Source organism: Nerophis ophidion, linkage group LG01 (genome assembly GCF_033978795.1).
Source record: "Nerophis ophidion isolate RoL-2023_Sa linkage group LG01, RoL_Noph_v1.0, whole genome shotgun sequence".
NCBI lineage: Eukaryota > Metazoa > Chordata > Actinopteri > Syngnathiformes > Syngnathidae > Nerophis > Nerophis ophidion.
Genome location: NC_084611.1, coordinates 83,824,116 through 83,844,125, shown reverse-complemented (window position 1 = coordinate 83,844,125; position 20,010 = coordinate 83,824,116). Strand labels below are relative to the sequence as shown.

Sequence of the window (20,010 nt, the reverse complement as noted above, 5' to 3'; positions counted from 1 at the left end):
ACAATGTGATAAAAACTTTTTCATTTTGCAAATGTATTCAAACTTAAAAAAAAAAAAAAATTACATGTATCAATCAATGTTTATTTATATAGCCCCAAATCACAAATGTCTCAAAGGACTGTACAAACCATTACGACTACAACCTCGGAAGAACCCACAAAAGGGCAAGGAAAACTCACACCCAGTGGGCAGGGAGAATTCACATCCAGTGGGACACCAGTGACAATGCTTACTATGAGAAACCTTGGAGAGGACCTCAGATGTGGGCAACCCCCCCCCCCCCCCCTCTAGGGGATCGAAAGCAATGGATGTCGAGCGGGTCTAACATGATACTGTGAAAGTTCAATCCATAGTGGCTCCAACACAGCCGCGAGAGTTCAGTTCAAAGCGGATCCAAGACAGCAGCGAGAGTCCCGTCCACAGGAAACCATCTCAAGCGGAGGCAGATCAGCAGCGTAGAGATGTCCCCAACCGATACACAGGCGAGCGGTCCATCCTGGGTCCCGACGAGCGGTCCATGCTGGGTCTCGACTCTGGACAGCCAGTACTTCATCCATGGTCATCGGACCGGACCCCCTCCACAAGGGAGGGGGGGACATAGGAGAAAAAAGAAAAGAAGCGGCAGATCAACTGGTCTAAAAAGGAGGTCTATTTAAAGGCTAGAGTATACAAATGAGTTTTAAGGTGAGACTTAAATGCTTCTACTGAGGTAGCATCTCGAACTTACCGGGATGGCATTCCAGAGTACTGGAGCCCGAACGGAAAACGCTCCATAGCCCGCAGACTTTTTTGGCTCTAGGAATCACTAATAAGCCAGAGTCTTTTGAACGATATTTCTTGCCGGAACATATGGTACAATACAATCGGCAAGATAGGATGGAGCTAGACCGTGTAGTATTTTATACGTAATTAGTAAAACCTTAGTCACATCTTAAGTGCACAGGAAGCCAGTGCAGGTGAGCCAGTACAGGCGTAATGTGATCAAACTTTATTGTTCTTGTCAAAAGTCTAGCAGCCGCATTTTGTACCAACTGTAATCTTTTAATGCTAGACATGGGGAGACCCGAAAAAAATACGTTACAGTAATCGAGACGAGACGTAACAAACGCATGGATAATGATCTCGGCGTCTTTAGTGGACAAAATGGAGCGAATTTTAGCGATATTACGGAGATGAAAGAAGGCCGTTTTAGTAACGCTTTTAATGTGTGATTCAAAGGAGAGAGTTGGGTCGAAGATAATACCCAGATTTTTTACCGAGTCACCCTGTTTTATTATTTGCTTGTCAAATGTTAAAGTTGTATTATTAAATAGAGGTCGGTGTCTAGCAGGACCGATAATCAGCATTTCTGTTTTTTTGGCGTTAAGTTGCAAAAAATTAGTACATAAGTATTTGAAGCCTTTGCTCAATACTTTGTTGAATCAGCTTTGGCAGCAACTACAGCCTAAGTTGTTTGTGGTCATAGTCAGTGCCAGGGTGTCGCTGTTGTGGTTAGGGTCAGCGCCAGGGTGTCGCTGTTGTGGTTAGGGTCAGTGCCAGGGTGTCGCTGTTGTGGTTAGGGTCAGCGCCAGGGTGTCGTCGTTGTGGATAGGGTAAGCGCCAGGGTGTCGTCGTTGTGGTTAGGGTCAGCGCCAGGGTGTCGTCGTTGTGGATAGGGTAAGTGCCAGGGTGTCGTTGTTGTGGTAAGGGTCAGCGCCAGGGTGTCGTTGTTGTGGTAAGGGTCAGCGCCAGGGTGTCGTTGTTGTGGTAAGGGTCAGCGCCAGGGTGTTGTTGTGGTTAGGGTCAGTGTCATGGTGTCGTTGTGGTTAGGGTCAGCGTCATGGTGTCGTTGTGGGTAGGGTCAGCGCCAGGGTGTCGTTGTTGTGTTTGGGGTCAGGGTGTCGTTGTTTTGGTTAGAGTCAGCGTCAGGGTGTCGTGAGTCGTTGTTGTGGTTAGGGTCAGCGCCAGGGTGTCGTTGTTGTCATTAGGGTCAGTGTGTTGATGTCGTGGTTATGGTCAACGTCAGGGTGTTATTGTTGTGGTTAGGGTCAGCGTCAGGGTGTATTAAAACGTTGTTTGTGGATAGGGTAAGCGCCAGGGTGTCGTTGTGGATAGGGTAAGCGCCAGGGTGTCGTTGTTGTGGTTAGGGTCAGCGCCAGGGTGTCGTTGTGGTTAGGGTCAGCGCCAGGGTGTCGTTGTTGTGGTTAGGGTCAGCGCCAGGGTGTCGTTGTTGTGGTAAGGGTCAGCGCCAGGGTGTCGTTGTTGTGGTTAGGGTCAGCGTCATGGTGTCGTTATGGTTAGGGTCAGCGCCAGGGTGTCGTTGTTGTGTTTGGGGTCAGGGTGTCGTTGTTTTGGTTAGAGTCAGCGTCAGGGTGTCGTGAGTCGTTTTTGTGGTTAGTGTCAGCGCCAGGGTGTTGTTGTGGTTAGGGTCAGCGTCAGTGTGTCGTTGTTGTCGTTGGGGTCAGGGTGTTGATGTCGTGGTTATGGTCAACGTCAGGGTGTTATTGTTGTGGTTAGGGTCAGCGTCTGGGTGTATTAAAACGTTGTTTGTGGTCAGGGTCGGCGCCAGGGTGTTGCTGTTGTGGTTAGGGTCAGCGTCAGGGTGTCGTTGTTGTGGTTAGGGTCAGCGTCAGGGTGTTGTTGTGAATATGATCCCACAAGCTTGGCACACCTATCTTTGACCAGTTTCACCAATTCCTCAGAAGCGTTGATTTTCATCCAGGATGTCTCTGTACATTGCTGCATTCATCTTTCCCTCTATCCTGACTAGACTCCCAGTTCCTGCTGCTGAAAAGCAACCCCACAGCATGATGCTGCAACCACCATGCTTCACTGTAGGAATGGTACTGGCCTGGTTCCCTCCATACATGATGCCTGGCATTCACACCAAAGACTTCAATCTTTTGTCTCATTAGACCAGAGAATTTTGTTTCTCATGGTCTGAGAGTACACACTTTTTTTTTAAGAAATCGCTTCCATTTGGCCACAGGCCCGATTGGTGGAATGCTGCGGCGATTGTCGTCCATCTGGAACGCTGTAGATCTGACGGAGTGACCATCGGGTTCTTGGTCCCCTCCCTGACTTAGACTAAGAGGAATGCAGCAATGTACAGAGACATCCTGGATGGAAACCAACACTTCCCATCCAACCTGATGGAGCCTGAGAGGTGCTGCAAAGAGCTGCCCAAAGACTTGCATTGTATTCAAAAAATACTTTATTGTTGCCATGGGTGCATCAACAAAGTATTGAGCAGAGGTTGTGAATATTTTTTGTACAAAACACTTTCTCTGTAACCCTCTTTTTCCTTGTATTGACGCACATTGCCAATTGCCAATGTGACTTTAAGGTTTTACTACTTACGTATAAAATACTACACGGTCTAGCTCCATCCTATCTTGCCGATTGTATTGTACCAAATGTCCCGGCAAGAAATCTGCGTTCAAAGGACTCCGGCTTATTAGTGATTCCCAAAGCCCAAAAAAAGTCTGCGGGCTATAGAGCGTTTTCCGTTCGGGCTCCAGTACTCTGGAATGCCCTCCCGGTAACAGTTCGAGAAGCCACCTCAGTAGAAGCATTTAAGTCTCACCTTAAAACTCATTTGTATACTCTAGCCTTTAAATAGACTCCCTTTTTAGACCAGTTGATCTGCCGTTTCTTTTCTTTTTCTTCTATGTCCCACTCTCCCTTGTGGAGGGGGTCCGGTCCGATCCGGTGGCCATGTACCGCTCGCCTGTGTATCGGCTGGGGACATCTCTGCGTTGCTGATCCGCCTCCGCTTGAGATGGTTTCCTGCTGGCTCCGCTGTGAACGGGACTCTCGCTGCTGTGTTGGATCCGCTTTGGACTGGACTCTCGCGACTGTGTTGGATCCATTATGGATTGAACTTTCACAGTATCATGTTAGACCCGCTCGACATCCATTGCTTTCCTCCTCTCCAAGGTTCTCATAGTCATCATTGTCACCGACGTCCCACTGGGTCATTATTGTCACCGATGTCCCACTGGGTGTGAGTTTTCTTTGCCCTTATGTGGGCCTACCGAGGATGTCGTAGTGGTTTGTGCAGCCCTTTGAGACACTAGTGATTTAGGGCTATATAAGTAAACATTGATTGATTGATTGAAACAATTGACATCGAAGTTCACTTAACTTTCAGAACTTGCTGATGTAATGATGCGCTCAATGCCCCCCTCCAGTGTCGTAAAAGTGAACTACACTCAAGCAACCCAATGGCACAAAAAGAAGACGAGCGTTACAGAGTGTTTTGTACATCTTTTTAGTTTCAATTTGCAAAATTTTCTTAAACATTTTCACATTGTCATTATGAGGAATTTTTGTAGAATTTTGAGGACAAATATGACTATTCCATTTTGGATTTCCCCTGGGATCAATAAAGTACTTTCTATTCTATTCTTTTCTATTTTGGACTAAGGGTGTAACATAAAATGTGGAAAAAGTGAAGCTCTGTATACTAGATTACTACTGCTACTATATTTTCTTCCACCTGTAGATATTAAATAAATAGTTTTTACACATAACTTTAATATAAAACAGGTAATTAACCATTTATCCTGATCTCTCTTCATTTTCCTAATGTGACCAAACATCAGGATCATTTTTTCCCCGTTTCCTTTGAATGAGGAAAAATAGCGCCCTCTAGTGCAGTGTTTTTCAACCTTTTTTTAACCAAGGCACATTTTTTGTGTTGAAAGAATCCAGAGGCACACCACCAGCAGAAAACTGTCAAAAACGAAACTCAGTTGACAGTAAAAAGTCATTGGCGCAATTGTTGGATAGGATTTTAAAGCATAACCAGGCATGCATGACTATAGCTCTTGTCTCAAAGTAGGTGTACTGTCACAACCAGTCACCTCACGCCCTGACTTATTTGGAGTTTTTTCCTGATTTCCTGCGTGTAGTATTTTAGTTCTTGTCTTGAGCTCCTATTTTGGTCGCTTTTTCTCTTTTTGTAGTATTTTCCTGTAGCAGTTTCATGTCTCCCTTTTGAGCGAATTCCCGCATCTACTTAGCAATCAGGAATATTTCAGTTGTTTTCCATCCTGGGGCATTGTTGATTGTCATGTCATGTTCAGATGTACATTGTGGACGCTGTCTTTGCTCCACTGTAAGTCTTTGCTGTCGTCCAGCATTCTGTTTTTGTTTACTTTGCAGCCAGTTCAGTTTTAGTTTCATTCTGCATAGCCTTCCCTAGGCTTCAATGCCTTTTCTTAGGGGTACTCACCTTTTGTTTATTTTTGGTTTAAGCATTTGACACCTCTTTACCTGCACGCTGCCTCCCCCTGCTTCCGACATCTACAAAGCAATTAGCTACCAGCTGCCACCTACTGATATGGAAGAGTATTACACGGTTACTCTGTCCAGCTCTAGACAGCATCGACACTCCACAACAACACATTATTTGCAGACTATAATTGCTGGTTTTCAAACAATATTTTTAACCCAAATAAATAAAATTAGATCATACTTGCCAACCTTGAGACCTCCGATTTCGGGAGGTGGGGGGTCGGGGGTGGGGCGGAGGCTTGGTTTGGGGGCGTGGTTGGGGCGGGGGTGTGGTTAAGAAGAGAGTATATTTACAGCCAATTCACCAACTCGAGTATTTCATATATATGTATATATGTATGTGTATATATATATATGTGTGTGTGTGTGTGTATATATATCATATATATATATATTTATATATGTATATGTGTTTGTGTATGTATGAATACATCTATATATATGTATGAAATACTTAACTTTCTGTGAATTCTAGCTATATATATTTATTTTATTATATATAGATAAAAGAAATGGTTGAATTTCAGACGGCACCTATCAAATACACAGTAATAAAAACACAGTTGTTGTACTAACTGTACTGTGCTTGCTGGTTACTAAAAAAACAACAACAAAACACTTACCTTTCACTATTTGAGTAACGTCACTTCTGAGTTTCCAGAATATGGCGCCAGTATGTGCTTTGCCCTGCCGTCTCTCGCTGTCAGCTCTGTTCCACTAGGGGACCGAAAGCAATGGATGTCGAGCGGGTCTAACATGATACTATGAGTGTATCCAACACAGCCGCGAGAGTTCAGTTCAAAGCGGATCCAAGACAACAGCGAGAGTCCTGTCCAGAGGAGACCTTCCCAAGCGGAGTCGGATCAGCAGCGTAGAAATGTCCCCAACCGATACACAGGCGAGCGGTCCATCCTGGGTCCTGACTCTGGACAGCCAGTACTTCATCCATGGCCATCGGACTCCACAAGGGAGGGGGGGACAGAGGAGAAAAAGAAAAGAAGCGGCAGATCAACTGGTCTGAAAAGGAGGTCTATTTAAAGGCTAAAGTATACAAAGGAGTTTTAAGGTGAGACTTAAATACATTTTGAAAGCGTTTACTCTAGTGCCGGATTAAAATCGTACATTGATTTTTGCATTATTTTACGTTAAGATAAAGGTGAGAAAAAAATGGTAAAAAATTAAATACAATGTTTTTTATGTGGGGGTTCATTTCAGGTTAGCTTTTAAGGAGAATTCAGTGCCTTTTTCAAGTCTAGTTTCCAACGATATAGTTGATTATTAGGGCTGTGAATCTTTGGGTGTCCCATGATTCGATTCAATATCGATTCTTGGGGTCATGTTTCGATAATATATCGATTTTTTTCGATTCTCGATTCAAAAACGATATTTTTCCGATTCAAAAGGATTCTGTATTCATTCAATACATACAATTTCAGCAGGATCTACCCCAGTCTGCTGACATGCTAGCAGAGTAGTAGATTTAAAAAAAAAAAAAGGTTTTATAATTGTAAAGGACAATGTTTTATTAACTGATTGCGATAATGTAAATATGTTTTAACTATTAAATTAACCAAAAATATGACTTATTTTATCTTTGTGAAAACATTGGACACTGTGTTGTCAAGCTTTTGAGATGCGGTGCAAGTGTAAGCCACTGTGACACTATTGTTCTTTTTTATTATTTTTATAAATGTCTAATGATAATGTCAATGAGGGATTTTTAATCACTGCTATGCTGAAATTATAATTAATATTGATACAGTTGTTGATAATATTCATTTTTGTTTCATTACTCTGTGTCGTGTTTGTGTCTTCTCTTTTAGGGCACGTCCAACCGGTAGGAGGCCACGGGGAAGACCCAGGACACGTTGGGAAGACTATGTCTCCCGGCTGGCCTGGGAACGCCTCGAGATCCCCCGGGAAGAGCTAGACGAAGTGGCTGGGGAAAGGGAAGTCTGGGCTTCCCTGCTTAGGCTGCTTCCCCCGCGACCCGACTTCGGCTAAGCGGAAGAAGATGGATGGATGGATGGTTAGCATTGATTAGCTGGCAGTCACTCTGCGACCAAATATGTCTGATTAGCACATAAGTCAACATCAACAAAACTCACCTTTGTGATTTCGTTGACTTTATCGTTGCAAATGCATCTGCAGGTTATCCATACATCTCTGTGCCATGTCTGTCTTCGCCGGTAAAATGTGGAGCCACTTTGGTACATTCAATGGGGGTCTGGCGGCAGACACTTTCGCATTTTCGGGCCAGTGGTGCAACTTGAATCCCTCCCTGTTAGTGTTGTTACACCCTCCGACAACACACTGACGAGGCATGATGTCTCCAAGGTTCCAAAAAATAGTCGAAAAAATGGAAAATAACAGCTGAGACCCAATGTTTACAATGGGTTGAAAATAAAAATGGATGGATGGATGGATGGATGGATGGTGTTTGTGTCTTCTCTCAATTGCTCTGTTTATTGCAGTTCTGAGTGTTGCTGGGTCAGGTTTGTTTTTGGAATTGGATTGCATTGTTATGGTATTGCTGTGTAGTGGTTTGTTGGATTAATTAAAAAAAAAAACGATTTAAAAAAAAATGAGAATCGATTCTGAATCGCACAACGTAAACTATTCGATTCACACTCCCATTATACATATTTATACGTGTTTAGCTTGAGTTTGTTTGGTGCGGTCTGCGCTTTGAACATGCAGTAGCAGGACTTGAACGAAAGAGGGCGCCATAATTCAGGGTTTACACTCCTGCTCCTCACATACACGAACTAGAGGGGTGGACGATACTGCGAGTGTTGGCATCGACACAAGGAAATACGGTAAGATACCACCTAGGTGTCGATGTTTGGTATCGCGCACGCAGTCTTTGAAGCAGTGTGTCTTCTGTCCTTGGTCGACGAACAGGCTGGACGGCGGCGTCGTTTCACGGCGAAGGTGAAGACGCGAATATCCGCGACCACGACGGCTCTCTTTTCCTCAACCCTGCCCCGACTTTTTAGGCGGAGGCAGCCGGGCTGAAATGTGAGCAGGCGGACCGCCGGTGGAGCCCCCGCGGATGGATGAGACCGCAGCGCCGCGTTGATGCGGCAGCGAGCCTTCCAACACACCGCAGGACATCAGCCGCTAGGTAGGTTGGACTTTGGATGCTTCGGCACTTTAGGGTGGCGTTTTTTTTTTTTTTTTTTTTTGTATGTGTGGAGCCCTGCGATGAGGTGGCGACTTGTCCAGGGTGTACGTCGCCTTCCGCCCGACCCCAAAGGGAATACGCGGTAGAAAATAGATGTATGTATGTGTGGAGCTTCTCTTCCACCGCCTGGTTTTGGTTGCCGTGGCGACTCGGCCAGACTGCGGTACTCGTCACGGACAAAGCGGGATGAGGCTAGCGGGCTAATGAGGCTAATCTCCCGGGCTAGTAACAATGAATGTGAGGTAAACAACATGCTGGTGTGTTGACCTACTTTGTGTGTGTGTGCGTGTGTGTGTGCGTGTGTGTGTGTGTGTGTGTGTGTGTGTGTGTGTGTGTGTGTGTGTGTGTGTGTGTGTGTGTGTGTGAGAGACAATGCGGTTAAAAACAAAGGCTTTGTTGCAGCTTTTTTTTTTTTTTTTTGCACAATTCAAGTTCAGTGTTGTCTGCACTCACAAGCATCTCTTTGTGTTTATCTTCCATTCCTTCATCGTCATCCTCAACCCTGGGGAAAGTTACCCCCTAAAGCAGGGGTCGGGAACCTTTTTGGCTGAGAGAGCCCATCCATCCATCATCCGCTTATCCGAGGTCGGGTCGCGGGGGCAGCAGCCTAAGCAGGGAAGCCCAGACTTCCCTATCTCCAGCCACTTCGTCTAGCTCTTCCCGGGGGATCCCGAGGCGTTCCCAGGCCAGCCGGGAGACATAGTCTTCCCAACGTGTCCTGGGTCTTCCCCGTGGCATCCTACCAGCTGGACGTGCCCTAAACACATCCCTAGGGAGGCGTTCGGGTGGCATCCTGACCAGATGCCCGAACCACCTCATCTGGCTCCTCTCGATGTGGAGGAGCAGCGGCTTTACTTTGAGTTCCTCCCGGATGACAGAGCTTCTCACCCTAACTCTAAGGGAGAGCCCCGCCACCCGGCGGAGGAAACTCATTTCGGCCGCTTGTACCCGTGATCTTATCCTTTCGGTCATGACCCAAAGCTCATGACCATAGGTGAGGATGGGAACGTAGATCGACCGGTAAATTGAGAGCTTTGCCTTCCGGCTCAGCTCCTTCTTCACCACAACGGATCGGTACAACGTCCGCATTACTGAAGACGCCGCACCGATCCGCCTGTCGATCTCACGATCCACTCTTCCCTCACTCGTGAACAAGACTCCTAGGTACTTGAACTCCTCCACTTGGGGCAGGGTCTCCTCCCCAACCCGGAGATGGCACTCCACCCTTTTCCGGGCGAGAACCATGGACTCGGACTTGGAGGTGCTGACCGCAAGAGAGCCATGAAAGCCAAATATTTCAAACTGTATTTCCGTGAGAGCCATATAATATATTTTTTTTAACACTAAATACAACAAAATGTGTGCATTTTTAAGACCAACATTTTTAGAGTACCGTATTTTTCGGAGTATAAGTCGCACCGGCCGAAAATGCATAATAAAGAAGGAAAAAAAAAACATAAGTCGCACTGGAGTATAAGTCGCATTTTTTTGGGGACGTTTATTTGATAAAACCCAACACCAAGAATAGAAATTTGAAAGGCAATTTAAAATAAGAGCTTCACGGTGGCAGAGGGGTTAGTGCGTCTGCCTCACAATACGAAGGTCCTGCAGTCCTGGGTTCAAATCCAGGCTCGGGATCTTTCTGTGTGGAGTTTGCATGTTCTCCCCGTGAATGCGTGGGTTCCCTCCGGGTACTCCGGCTTCCTCCCACTTCCAAAGACATGCACCTGGGGATAGGTTGATTGGCAACACTAAAATTGGCCCTAGTGTGTGAATGTGAGTGTGAATGTTGTCTGTCTATCTGTGTTGGCCCTGCGATGAGGTGGCGACTTGTCCAGGGTGTACCCCGCCCTCCGCCCGATTGTAGCTGAGATAGGCGCCAGCGCCCCCCGCGACCCCGAAAGGGAATAAGCGGTAGGAAATGGATGGATGGATGGATACAACATTTTTAGAGTACCGTATTCTCCGGAGTATAAGTCGCACCGGCCGAAAATGCATAATAAAGAAGGAAAAAAAAACCCCATATAAGTCGCACTGGAGTATAAGTCGCATTTTTTGGGGACGTTTATTTGATAAAACCCAACACCAAGAATAGAAATTTGAAAGGCAATTTAAAATAAATAAGGAATAGTGAACAACATGTTACGCCCGTTTGGCATTGTGGTGCCGGGTTTGATTCCCTCGTGGATGCGTCAACAAGTGAACACAGCAAAGGTAAGATATAAACAATTTATTTAAAGGGGAACATTATCACAATTTCAAAAGGGTTAAAAACAATAAAAATCAGTTCCCGGTGGCTTGTTGTATTTTTTGAAGTTTTTATTTTTTATTTTACCGGTCTTGGAATATCCCTAAATAAAGCTTTAAAGTGCCTTATTTTCGCTCTCTGCGAAGACACTGGCCATTTCTCTGTGACGTCACACAGTGCTGCCAATCTAAACAAACAATGGGAATACCACAGCAAGATATAGTGTCATTAGCCCGGCTTCAAACTCGCATTTCAGCGACTTAAGCGGTTCAACAGGTTACGCATGTATTGAAACAGATGGTTGGAGTATGAAAATATTGAAGAAGAAACTGAAGCTATTGAGCGAATAGCTATTGACGCTATTCATAGCCATAGCATGGCCGAATAGCTGCGTTAGCATCGCCGGTAAAATGTGCGGACCAAACGATCAGGACTTTCGCATCTTTTGACAATGGAGCAACTTAAATCCGTCGATTGGTAAGTGTTTTTTTCGCATTAAATGTGGGTGGAAGGAAACGTAATATAGTTGCAAATGCATCTGCAGGTTATCCATACATCTCTGTGCCATGTCTGCTTTAGCACCGCCGGTAAATAGCATGTTAGCATCGATTAGCGTAGCATGTTAGCATCGATTAGCTGGCAGTCAATATCAACAAAACTCACCTTTGTGATTTCGTTGACTATCGTTGCAAATGCATCTGCAGGTTATCCATACATCTCTGTGCCATGTCTGTCTTAGCATCGCCGGTAAAATGTGGAGAAACTCCAGCACATTCAATGGGGGTCTGGCGGCAGACACTTTGGCATCTTGGGGCCAGTGGTGCAACTTGAATCCCTATCTGTTAGTGTTGTTACACCCTCCGACAACACACCGTCGAGGCATGATGTCTCCAAGGTTCCAAAAAATAGTCGAAAAAACGGAAAATAACAGAGCTGAGACCCGGTGTTTGTAATGTGTTGAAAATGAAAATGTTACCTCGGTGACGTCATCGCCTCCAGCGCGATAAACAAAAAGGCGTTTAATTCGCCAAAATTCACCCATTTAGAGTTCGGAAATCGGTTAAAAAAATACATGGTCTTTTTTCTGCACCATCAAAGTATATATTGACGCTTGCATAGGTCTGGTGATAATGTTCCCCAAAACTACAATAGTATTTATGTAAAAACTATCTTAGTTCATGGCATATAAAACTGTAATAGTTAACGGAAAAACTATATTAATTAATAATAAAAACTATAATAGTTAATAACATAAAGAAAACTAATAGTTAATATTATAAAAAAAAGTAGTATTAACGTAAAAACTATCATAGTTAATAGCATAAAAATTGCCAGTTAATGACATAAAAACTTTTTCTGCACCATCAAGGTATATATTGACACTTACATAGGTCTGGTGATAATGTTCCCCTTTAATGAAAAGGATCTATGAAACAAAACACTGGTGCTAATAAAAGGCAAACCAAAGACGCTAGCATAAAAGCTACGATATACAACAGAAGTGGGCATTACGTCGATCGCGATCGACTGGTCGATCTCGGAGGGTGTGTCATTCGATCTCAAGCCAGGCATTAAAAAATAGACATAAAAATGAGCAATCATCAATCATACCAAGACTTCACTTTCGTCAGTTGTTTGACATTCTCGGCACCCGAGGATCTTGTGAGATGACGCTGGCTGCTGCGAGCTCATATTTAAGAAAAAAATCACTAACAGGGCGGACGCAGAAAAACACATTTTATTTCCAGAGACTCCGTACCTACTGTCAAAACTCTAAAGACCGCCTGCACAGTTCCTGTCTTCACCATAAAAGACCTGTTTCATCCTGCCTGTGCTAACAAAATAAGAGTCTCAGAAAGCTAGCGTGCACAAGCTAGCAAGCTACGGAGTTTGATGCCAATGTATTTCTCCCCCGCCCTCAGCGACCGCTTTCTCACTTGCTTGCCCACCCGCACAGTCACTGACGTCACTCACCTGCTGCCAGACATTAAAGGGCCACACACATATGCTACTCTCATAACAAAGTGTTTAAAAAGGAGTATGCAAGTTGGACAAATGAGATGCCAAATCCAACCACTTTCATGTGGTATTGGACAGAAAGGAGGACTTTTTTTTTTTCCCTCCATTTGAAAATGCGGACGTCATCATCACCACTGTCTGATTTCAATCAATGCAAGTCATCAGAATCAAATACACCAACTTATATTCTTGTCTTCATGAAAGAAAGGAATCTATGTGTGTTAAACATGCTTGTATTATCATTAAACACCATTAACTTGTCAACAAAAATGTCTCTTTCATAAATAAATAAATATAAATTATAAATAGGAATGAGGTAGATCTCCTCGACTTGGTCAATTGAAAAGTAGCTCGCCTGCAGAAAAAGTGTGAGCGCCCCTAATATACAAAAATGAGAACTAAACTGGCACGTAGGCACATAAAAGAATAAAACAAAAGCACACAGCATGAGAGCTTGAATGAACAAATGGCTTAGCGTGAAAAGCTAGCGAGGATATCCATACTTGACAGAGTGCAGGCGTAACTCGTTGCGTGAAAGCAAATTAGGAACCCAGAAAGAATAATGAAAAGGGGCGGGGCTTAAATAGGGAAGTAATCAAAAAGGGACAGATGTGCAGAAACCGTGATTAGCAGGTGGGGTCAATGAGCAACCACGGTGACTAGATAGATAGATAGATAGATAGTACTTTATTGATTCCTTCAGGAGAGTTCCTTCAGGAAAATTAAAATTACAGCAGCAGTGTACAGAGTTGAAATCAATTTAAAAAAAAGTAAAAAGTAAATAATGGGGGTTTAAAAGGAAACAAAATAGAGAAATATTACAAAGAGAATAAAAACAATGGGAATAACAATATAACAGTAAAATAAGAATATAACAAGACAAAGTAGGCAGTAGTGACCATGTTATGAAAACATATTGCACTGTTATTGTTTTGCATCCCCTGTCATCCTAATACCCCCCGACCCCCGTCCCAGAGAGGAGTTGTACAGTCTAATGGCGTGTGGGACAAAGGAGTTCTTGAGTCTATTAGTCCTGCACTTGGGATGAAGCAGTCTAGAACTGAACAGGCTCCTCTGGCTACTGATAACACTATGCAGAGGGTGACTGGCATCATCCAGGATGCTCACTAGTTTGTCAACAGTCCTCTTCTCTGCCACCGTCACCAGGGAGTCTAGTTTCATTCCGATTGTAGAACCGGCCCGCCTGATCAGTTTCTCAAGTCTGGAGCTGTCCTTCTTAGATGTACTGCCCCCCCAGCACACTACCATGTAGAACAGAACACTGGCAACCACAGACTGGTAGTACATCCACAGGAGTTTTCTACAAATGTTGAAGGAGTGCAGTCTCCTGAGGAAGTACAGCCTGCTCTGTCCTTTCTTGTACTGGTGGTCCGTGTTAACAGTCCAGTCCAGCTTATGGTCTACCCAAACCCCGAGGTACTTGAATGAGTCCACGGTCTGTACCTCAACTCCCTTGATCACAATAGGTTGTGACCGTGGACTCGACCTCCCAAAGTCAATGACCAGCTCTTTGGTCTTTGACGGCTTGAGCTGCAAGACGTTCGTGTGGCACCAGACAACTGACTAAACAGGAAGTAAGAGGGTAGAACGACGGAGCGATACAACAACTGGAAGTATAAACAATAATATGTGGTGATCCAAGTAGCGGATCGCAACACAACAGGCTGAATAAGTGTACGTTATATGAGGCATAAATAACCAACTGAGAAGGTGCCTGCTATGTTAACCTAACATATTATGGTAAGAGTCATTTAAATAACTATAACATATAGAACACGCTATACGTTTACCAAACAATCTCTCACTCCTAATCGATAAATCCCATGAAATCTTAAACGTCTAGTCTCTTACGTGAATGAGCTAAATAATATTATTTGATATTTTACGGTAATGTGTTAATAATTTCACACACAAATCGCCCCTGAGTATAAGTTGCACCCCTACCCAAACTATGAAAAAAACTGTGATTTATAGTCCAAAAAATACGGTATAATAAGTCTTTAATTTTTTTGAATAACATTAGTATTAAAGCTGGGCTTCACGGTGGCAGAGGGGTTAGTGCGTCTGCCTCACAATACGAAGGTCCTGCAGTCCTGGGTTCAAATCCAGGCTCGGTATCTTTCTGTGTGGAGTTTGCATGTTCTCCCCGTGAATGCGTGGGTTCCCTCCGGGTACTCCGGCTTCCTCCCACTTCCAAAGACATGCACCTGGGGATAGGTTGATTGGCAACACTAAATTGGCCCTAGTGTGTGAATGTTGTCTGTCTATCTGTGTTGGCCCTGCGATGAGGTGGCGACTTGTCCAGGGTGTACCCCGATTGTAGCTGAGATAGGCGCCAGCGCCCCCCGCGACCCCGAAAGGGAATAAGCGGTAGAAAATGGATGGATAGTATTAAAGCTAACCAATAATAAATATATATCCATTCTTACCAATAATGCGACTCCTTGAACAGGTGCAAAAGAAAATGGAGGGTTTGATTAAAATGCACGAGAATGTTATGTAATTTGAACGTTATTTTTAACACTGTGATTACCAGCGAAATTATTCATTACTTATCGTGTTATGCAACGTCAGCTAAGATTAATCTGAGAGCCAGATGCAGTCATCTGGCTCTAAAGCCATGGGTTCCCTACCCCTGCCCTAAAGAGATGATCTCTTTATTTGCAATCAATACAAAAGTCAAGTGGCGTTCATGTGATACACCATCCATCCATATTCTTCCACTTATCCGAGGTCGGGGTCGCGGGGGCAGCAGCCTAAGCAGGGAAGCCCAGATTTCCCTTGCCCCAGCAACGTCCTCTAGCTCCTCCCTTATACTAAAGGCCTACTGAAATGAGATTTTCTTATTTTACACTTAAGTCCTGAGAATTTGCGAAATTTAGTCCTACTCCCAATCTTAAGAATAAAAGCCATTTATCAACTTTCTTAAAGGCCTACTGAAATGAGATTTTCTTATTTAAACGGGAATAGCAGGTCTATTCTATGTGTCATACTTGATCATTTCGCGATATTGCCATATTTTTCCTGAAAGGATTTAGCAGAGAACATCGACGATAAAGTTCGCAACTTTTGGTCACCTAATAAAAAAGCCTTGCCTTTACCGGAAGTCGCAGACGATGACGTCACAAGTGTGAGGGCTCCTCACGTCCTCACATTGTTTATAATGGGAGCCTCCAGCAGCAAGAGCTATTCGGAGCGACTAAGCGACAATTTCCCCATTAATTTGAGCGAGGATGAAAGATTCGTGGATAGCGAAGGACTAGAAGAAAAAAAAAATCTATTGCATTGGGACGGATTCAGATGGTTTTAGACACATTTACTAGGATAATTCTGGGAAATCCCTTATCTTTCTATTGAGTTGCTAGAGTTTTAGTGAAGTGAAGTGAAGTGAATTACATTTATATAGCGCTTTTCTCTAGTGACTCAAAGCGCTTTACATAGTGAAACCCAATATCTAAGTTACATTTAAACCAGTGTGGGTGGCACTGGGAGCAGGTGGGTAAAGTGTCTTCCCCAAGGACACAATGGCAGTGACTAGGATGGCGGAAGCGGGAATCGAACATGGAACCCTCAAGTTGCTGGTACGGCCACTCAACCAACCGAGCTATGTCGCCGAGGGGAAATTAAAATTTTCAGCACAATCCCATTAAAGATCAGGACAAAACAGGATCAAACATTACAGGGAGACAGAACGGGATCAAACATTATAGGGAGACAGAACAGGATCAAACATTACAGGGAGACAGAACAGGATCAAATTCTGAGAAAAAAATGTGTCTGGGGGCCGGTTTATCTAGTTTTAGGAAATTAATACAAAACCTCACAAAAAAGTCTGATTGAATGCTAAAAATGTTATGACAGTCCGCCTTACAAACAGAACGGAATTTATGTTTTTCTATGAACGATAAAACCGTAAATATTGAGAACATATGAACGTCACACCCGCTCTCAATCGACATATTTTACAATCAAGCCAAATGCAACAAAAATGCAACAAAGTGAGCTTAAATAGTACCTGATAGTCGGAGGGGTGTGTCCACGGGTGTCTCGAGCCCAGTCTCTGAGGGAAGTCGACGGCAGCTGCATGGACGGCGCAAGCTTAGCTTATATCCGGTAAGAGGCGACTTTTTACCACCATTTTCTCACCGAAACCTGCAGGTTGACAAGTGGTCGGGAACCATGTTCGCTTGACCGCTCTGATCCATAGTAAAACTTCCCCTCCGGGAATTTTAAACAAGGAAACACTATGTGTTTGTGTGGCTAAAGTCTAAAGCTTCCCACCTCCATCTTTCTACTTTGACTTCTCCATTATTAATTGAACAAATAGCAATAGATTCAGCATCACAGATGTCTAGAATACTGTTTAATTGCGCAATGAAAGGGGACGACTTTTAGCCGCAAATAGTGCAGCGCTAATATGTCCTTTACAATCCGTGACGTCACGCGCACGCGTCATCATTCCGCGACGTTTTCAAAAAGAAACTCAGCGAGAAATTTAAAATTGTAATTTAGTAAACTAAAGCGGCCGTATTGGCATGTGTTGCAATGTTAATATTTCATCATTGATATATAAACTATCAGTCTGCGTGGTGGGTAGTAGTGGGTTTCAGTAGGCCTTTAAAGTTAAGGTAAATAAAAGCTATTTTAGGCCTTTAAAGTTAAGGTAAAGGCCTACTGAAACCCACTACTACCCACCACGCAGTCTGATAGTTTATATATCAATGATGAAATATTAACATTGCAACACATGCCAATACGGCCGGGTTAGTTTACTAAATTGCAATTTTAAATTTCGCGCCGAAATATCCAGCTGAAACGTCGCGGTATGATGACGCGTGCGCGTGACGTCACGGATTGTCCAGGACATTTTGTTCCAGCATCGTTCCCAGCTAAAAGTCGTCTGTTTTCATCGCGAAATTACACAGTATTCTGGACATCTGTGTTGCTGAATCTATTGCAATTTGTTCAATGGACAATGGAGACATCAAAGAAGAAAGATGTAGGTTGGAAGCGGTGTATCGCGGCAACCTTTAGCAACACAGACACAGCCGGTGTTTCATTGTTTTAATTCCCGAAAGACGACAGTCAAACGAACATGGTTGGATTGGACCACACACACAAAGTACAGTGTATTATGCAGCGATCATTTCGAAAGATTGTGTTTCGAAGAGGGTCCCTTACGCAGGGCAGAGATAGGCATCGCCACCACCCGTTGACTGGTGCTGAAGAAAGGTGCGGGGCCGACCTTTAGGTTGTACAGGTACGACCATATAATCTCACTAAGACACTAGTAACACAATAAGCAGATAAGGGATTTTCCAGAATTATCCTAGTAAATTTGCCTAATAACATCTGAATCGCTCCCACTGCCCTCGTCTTTTTTTATTTCTAGTCCTTCACTCTTACTTTCCTCATTCATAAATCTTTCATCCTCGCTCAAATTAATGGGGAAATTGTCGCTTTCTCAGTCCGAATCGCTCTCGCTGCTGGTGGCCATGATTGTAAACAATGTTCAGATGTGAGGAGCTCTACAACCCGTGACGTCACGCGCACATCGTCTGCTACTTCCAATACAGGCAAGGCTTTTTTATTAGCGACCAAAAGTTGCGAACTTTATCATCGATGTTCTCTACTAAATCCTTTCAGCAAAAATATGGCAATACCTCAAAATGATCAAGTATGACACATAGAATGGACCTGCTATCCCCGTTTAAATAAGATCTCATTTCAGTAGGCCTTTAAGGTAGGGCTGGGCGATATGGCCTTTTATTAATATCTCAATATTTTCAGGCCATGTCACGATACACGATATATATCTCGATATTTTGCATTAGCCTTGAATGAACACTTGATGCATATAATCACAGCAGTATGATGATGATATGTGTCTACATTAAAACATTCTTCTTCATAATGCATTAATATATGCTCATTTTATTTTATTTTATTTTATTTTATTTTATTTTTATTTATTTTATTTTTTATTTTATATTTTACATTTTATATTTTTTTATTTTATTTTTTTATTTATTTTTTATTTTATTTTATTTTATTTTATTTTATACTGCGTTAATATATGCTAATTTTAAACGTTCACGCAGAGAGGGAAATGACACAGCAAAACTGTATTTATTAAACTGTAAAGCAGTGGCGCAAACATTCATGTCAATTCCAAAACACAAAGTGCAAGATTGTCAGAGACATTTTAAAATAAGTTATGAGTGCACTTTTGTGCATGATGTCACCATGAATTGATTAACGTGGATCCCGACTTAAACAAGTTGAAAAACTTATTCGGGTGTTACCATTTAGTGGTCAATTGTACGGAATATGTACTGTACTGTGCAATCTACTAATAAAAGTATCAATCAATCAATCAAAATGACATATCAAAATAACACTAAATTAAAGTGCACTTTTTGTACAGAATGCCACTACAATAGTTTAAAACATATAAAGTGCACTTTTGTGCATGATGTCACACAAGATATTTCAATAACTCCATCCATCCATTTTCTACCGTTTATTCCCTTTTGGGGTCGCGGTGGGCGCTGGCGCCTATCTCAACTACAATCGGGCGGAAGGCGGCGTACACCCTGGACAAGTCGCCACCTCATCGCAGGGCCAACGCAGATAGACAGACAACATTCACACTCACATTCACACAAAAATGAGCTGCATAATAGGAAATTAAATGGTGTATGTCCTTTGCTTAGTGGTAGGTTACTGCGGACATTATCTCCTTCTGTTGGTGACAATTTTTTTCATACAATGTTCATGTGGAAATGGTTGCTTCGGCATTTTGTTGGTGTGGCACCGGCCGGAGATGTTGACATGCGGAGTTTCAAGCACCTTTCATTCTCTAGCAGGTGACTTTTCAAATGATGCTACAAATTAGCAATGCTGCTACTTTTTGTAGCAACGCTTTTGCCACATACTTTACATATTACAGTTGTCAGTTCGACATCTTCCCCCTTGAAGCCAAATCACCACCAGACGATGGACCCCCTGCTGTTTTTCTTGGGAATCAATTCTTCCTTCATTTGTTACCAGATTCGCACCTTCGTTCTCCCGCATTACCACTCGCACGGCTCCGTTTGCACCACCCGCCACAGCTAACTTTACCGTGCCGCAACCTCTCTGCTCGGCGAGGGCGTCTGACGTTGCACGCGGGACAGTATGTGACGTATATAAGGTGCGCTTGTTTTATATCTCTGTGAGAAGGAGAGACAAGAAAGAGTGATATAACCTGTAG

The 20,010-nt window shown here is 43.4% G+C and overlaps 1 protein-coding gene across 2 annotated transcripts in view; it reads left to right on the top strand.

Moving 5' to 3' along the window:
- The first annotated feature begins 8,099 nt into the window (after window positions 1-8,099).
- Window positions 8,100-20,010, top strand: part of LOC133560751 (protein tweety homolog 3-like) — an 89,680-nt gene continuing 77,769 nt past the window's right edge. Inside the window, exons 1-2 of one of the 2 annotated variants that reach the window (XM_061913638.1) lie at window positions 8,100-8,214; window positions 8,280-8,407. The gene's annotated coding sequence lies outside the window, so the exon portion shown is untranslated. Of the gene's footprint in view, window positions 8,408-20,010 lie in introns of both variants that reach the window. The other variant, XM_061913628.1, reaches the window with a different exon arrangement.